At 44.5% G+C, this 5,415-nt stretch overlaps 1 non-coding gene across 1 annotated transcript; it reads right to left on the minus strand.

Moving 5' to 3' along the window:
• Positions 1 to 513: 513 nt before the first annotated feature.
• On the minus strand, positions 514 to 596 carry trnaf-gaa (transfer RNA phenylalanine (anticodon GAA)). Its single transcript has one exon. It is a non-coding gene; the product is annotated as a tRNA-Phe (tRNA).
• Between the last annotated feature and the right edge of the window lie 4,819 nt (positions 597 to 5,415).

Below are 5,415 nucleotides of genomic sequence, written 5' to 3' on the forward strand. Positions count from 1 at the left end.
TCTGCCCTCCACCCTTACATTTCTGCCCCCAAAGGTTCCCATCCCGCTGCCATATCAGTTTAACCCGTCCCCAACAACACGAGCAAACTCTCCCTCATGGACATTGGTTCTGCTGAGGTGCAGACCATCCGGTTTGCACAGGTCTCAGCTCCCACAGAACGGTTCCAATGTCCCAAGAAATTGAATCCCTCTCTTCTGCAACACACAGTCATCTGAACTATCCTGCGATTCCTACTCTGAAAAGTTGCAGCTATCCCTGAGATTGCTACCTTTGAGGTCCGATTTGTTAATTTAGCTCCCAGCTCCCTTAATTCAGCTTCTAATTCCTCAGACACAGAGAGTCAGACTCAAACACATAAAGAGCACTCTAAAGACAGAGAGTGAGAGGCACAGATACATTGCACAATCCCATTTGTTTGAATGTTACAAAGTTATCGACAAATGCAGATTCAACAGAATAGATTCAGGTATAACTGAGCAGGATGGCAGGAAATCGGTTTGAATTTAAAGATTTACCAGGAGTGGGGTTCGAACCCACGCAGGTATAAACCCATCGGATTTTCCGTCCAACGCCTGAACAACTCAGCTATCCTGGTTTTGTCAGTATTCGGATTTTGTCTCTGTGAGAATCTGGGCTGCAGATCCACTCTCACAGACACAGGTTTTCAATGAGCATTTTCAAATATTTATAGTAATATTGACACGGGGGCAACTCTCCTGTTCTTTTTCGAGTAATGCACTGGGAACTTTCACATCCACCCGAGGGTGCAGACGGAGCTTCAATTTAACATTTTATCCGAAAGTCAACAGCTTCAACAATGCAAAATCCCCCAAGTACTGCATTTGAATGTCAGCCAAGATTATATGCTCAAGTCTCAGGAGTGGGACTTACACACACAACCTCCTTATTCAGTCGAGAATGCTGCCACTGAACCAAAGCCGATACCAAAGTTCACATCCGTATTATTTTCCCCAAGTCTTTTTATAAAGTTTCAGGACATACAGAAGTAATATTCAACATTTTTAAAAAGCTTCATCCTGGTCGGGGAATTGAACGCCTACCTCGCGCGTGACAGAGAGGGATATTAACTAAGACACGAATAAGGAGCTGACGGGTGTGGATTCTGTCAGTGCAGGAATCGAGCTGAGAACAGAAATGGACACCATGAGAAGTAGACAGGCACATTGAGAAACAGAGATAAACCGACAAACAGGGAGAGACAGACAGCAAGATAGAGACAACGTGAGACAGAAAGTGTGAGACTGAGAAGGAGAGGCAGACTGAGTGAGAAAAAGACACAAACACACACACATACAGATATAAAGAGAGAGAGGGAAACAGTGAGAGAAAGACAGTGATAAAGACAGTAACAAGGAGAGAGACAGATGAAGAGTGAGCGACAGATAGAGAGATATACAGAGATATAAACAGAAAATGATGGAAATACTCAGCAGGTTAGAGACAGGAACTAACAGAGACAGGCAAATAGAGACAGTCAGGTCGAGACATAAACAGACAGAGATGATGGGAATGAGCGAGACAGTCATACAGAGAGACTGAGAGAATCCCACTGGAACAGAACTGGACATCGTGAGAAAGAGACAGACACGTTGAGAGACAGACAAACAGGGAAACAGGGAGAGACAGATAGCGAGATGGAGGCAAAGAGAGACAGAAAGTGTGAGACTGAGCGGGAGGGTCAGACTGAATGAGAAAACGACTCCAACACATACATACACAGAGATGTATTTGTGTGCTCCATAAAGAGAAGGAGGCAAATATGATGCAATGACAGAGACAAAGACAGGGACAAAGAAAGAGACAAAGAGGGAGACAGATAGAGAGAAAGACAGATAGAGACAATAATTCGGTTCTGTCTTTACAAAGGAAGATACAAAAAACCTTCCGAATGTACGAGGGGACTGTGCGTCTCGTGAGAATGAGGAACTGAAAGATATCCTTATTGGCGGGAAATTGTGTTGGAGAAATTGTTGGGATTAAAAGCCAATAAATCCCCGGCTCCTGATAGTCTGCATCCCAGAGTACTTAAGGAAGTGGCCCTAGAAATAGTGGATGCATTGGTGATCATTTTCCAACAATCTATCGACTCTGGATCAGTTCCTATGGACTGGAGGGTAGCTAATGTGATGGCACTTTTTAAAAAAGGAGGGAGAGAGAAAGCAGCTAATTATAGACCGGTTAGCCTGACATCAGTCGTGGGGAAAATATTGGAATCAATCATTAAGGATGAAATACAACCCATTTGGAAAGCAGTGACAGGATCGGACCGAGTCAGCATGGATTTATGAAAGTTAAATCACGCTTGACGAATGTTCTGGAATTTTTTGAGGATGGAATGAGTAGAGTGGACAAGGGAGAACCAGTGGATGTGGTGTATTTGGAATTTCAATAGGCTTTTGACAAGGTCCCACACTAGAGATTGGTGCACAAAATCAAAGCGCATGGTATTGGGATTAATGTACTGACATGGATAGAGAACTGGTTGGCAGACAGGATGCAGAGAATCGGGATAAACGGGTCCTTTTCAAACTGGCAGGAAGTGACTAGTGGGGTGCCGCAGGGCTCAGTGCTGGGACTCCAGCTCTTTACAATATACATGAACGATTTGGTTGAAGGAATAGAGTGTAATATCTCCAAGTTTGCGGATGACACTAAACTGGGTGGCGGTCCGATCTGTGAGGAGGACGCTAAGAGACTGCAGGGTGAATTGGACAGATTAGGTGAGTGGGCAAATACATGGCAGATGCAGTATAATGTGGATAAATGTGAGGTTATCCATTTTGGGGGCAACAACACGAAGGCAGAATATTATCTGAATGGCGGAAAACTAGAAAAAGAGGAGGTGCAGTGAGACCTTGGTGTTATGGTTCATCAGTCACTGAAAGTGGGCATGCAGGTACAGCAGGCGATAAAGAAGGCAAATGGTATTTTGGCCTTCGTAGCTGCAGGATTTGAATATAGGAGCCAGGAGATCTTACTGCAGTTGTACAAGGCCTTCGTGAGGACACACCTGGAATATTGTGTTCAGTTTTGGTCTCCTAGTCTGAGGAAGGACGTTCTTGCTGTTGAGGGAGTGCAGCGAAGGTTCACCAGACTGATTCCAGGGATGGCAGGACTGTCATATGAGGAGAGATTGGATCAACTAGGCCTTTAATCACTGGCGTTTAGAATGATGAGAGGGGATCTCATAGAATCATATAAGATTCTGACGGGACTGCACAGGTTAGATTCGGGAAGAATGTTCTCGATGTTGGGGAAGCCAGAACCAGGGGACATAGTCTTAGGATAAGGGGTAGGTCATTTAGCAGTGAGATGAGTAGAAACTTCTTCACTCAGAGAGTTGTTGACCTGTGGAATTCCCTGCCACAGAGAGTTGTTGAAGCCAGTTCATTGGATATATTCAAGAGGGAGATAGATATGGTCCTTACGGTTAAGTGAATAAAGTGGGATGGAGAGGAAAGCAGGAAAGGGTAACTGAAAGAATGATCAGCCATGATAATATTGAATGGCGGTGCAGGCTCGAAGGGCCTAATGGCCTACTCCTGCAGTTATTTTCTCTGTTTCTATGTTTCAAAAACTGAAAATGATGCAAATACGCATCAGATTAGAGACAGGGACAAAATGAGACAGGCAAAGACACGGACAGGGAGGATGGGAAAGAGAGAGACAGTCAGACAGAGAGTCTGAGAGAATCCCATTGGAACAGAACTGGACACCGTGAGAAAGAGACAGATTGAGAGACAGAGACAAACAGAGAACCAGGCATAGACAGAGTGAGTCAGAGAGAAGCAGACTGAGGGAGACAAAGGCTCAAGCACACAAACACACACACAGTTCTCTAAAGAGAGAAAGGCAGAGACTGAGATACACAGCTACATTTCACAATTTCATTTCATGCTCGGCTTAGAGTGTCACAGAGTTACAGAAAATTGCAGATTCAACAGATGAAAATCATGTATCACTGGGCAGGATGGGAAAAATCTCTGTTAAATTAAAGAGATTCTAGGATTGGGGTTCGAATCCACACGGGAAAAACCCATTGAATTTTATGGCCAACGCCGTAACCACTCGCCCATCCTGGTCTTTGTAGCGTTTGGATTCTGTCTCTGTGAGAATGTGGGCTTCAGCTCCACCCCCACAGCAACACACACACAGACACATCGGGTTTCAGTGAGCATTTACGAAAATTTTTAGTCATATTGACACGGGCGCAACTCTCCTATTCTTTTTCATGTAATGCTCTGGGAACTTTCACATCTAGCAGAGGGTGCAGACGGAGCTTCAATTTAACATTTCAGCTGATTGTCAACAGCTTCAACATTGCAAAATTCCCCAAGTACTGCACTTGAGTGTCAGCAAAGATTATCTGCTCAAGTCTCAGGAGTAGGACTTACACACACAACCTCCCGATTCAGTCGAGAATAGAGCAAATGAACCAAGGCCGATACCAAAGATCACAACCGTATTATTTTCCCCAACTTTTAAAAAACATTTCCAGGACATACCACATTCATGGTGATGATTTGCATCGACAGTTGCACATACACAGAGACATACATACAGATAGACATACACAGACACACACACACACAATAACCAAAAATATACACGCGTCAACATAGAAACATAGAAACATAGAAATTAGTTGCAGGAGCAGGCCATTCGGCCCTTCGAGCCTGCACCACCATTCTTTAAGATCATGGCTGATCATTCAACCTCAGTACCCATTTCCTGTTTTCTCTCCATACCCCTTGAACCCTTGAGTCGTAAGGGCCATATCTAACTCCCTCTTGAATATATCTAACTAACTGGCCTCAACAACTTTCTGCTGTAGAGAATTCCACAGGTTAACCACTCTCTGAGTGAAGACGTTTCTCCTCATCTCGGTACTAAATGGCTTACCCCTTATTCTTAGACTGTGACCCCTGGTTCTCGAACTCCCCAGTAACGGAAACATTCTTCCTGCCACTCACTTGTCAAATTTCGTCAGAATTTTATTTGTTTCTATGAGATCCCCTCTCATTCTTCTAAACTCCAGTGGATACCAGCCCAGTTGATCCAGTCTCTGCTCATATGTCAGTCCTGCCATCCCGGGAATCATGCTGGTGAACCTTCGCTGTACTCCCTCAATAACAAGGACGTCCTTCCTCAGATTCGGAGACCAAAACTGAACACAATATTCCAGGAGTGGCCTCACCAAGGCCCTGTACAACTGCAGTAAAACCTCCCTGCTCCTATACTCAAATCCCCTCGCTATGAAGGCGAACATGCCATTTACATTCTTCACCGCCTGCTGCACCTGCACACCAACTTTCAATGACTGATGTACCATGACACCCAGATCAAGATATACACAGGTTGCCTTAGACAAATAGATGGATAGACAGGCAGGG

Source organism: Pristiophorus japonicus, chromosome 23, assembly GCF_044704955.1.
Source record: "Pristiophorus japonicus isolate sPriJap1 chromosome 23, sPriJap1.hap1, whole genome shotgun sequence".
Lineage (NCBI taxonomy): Eukaryota > Metazoa > Chordata > Chondrichthyes > Pristiophoridae > Pristiophorus > Pristiophorus japonicus.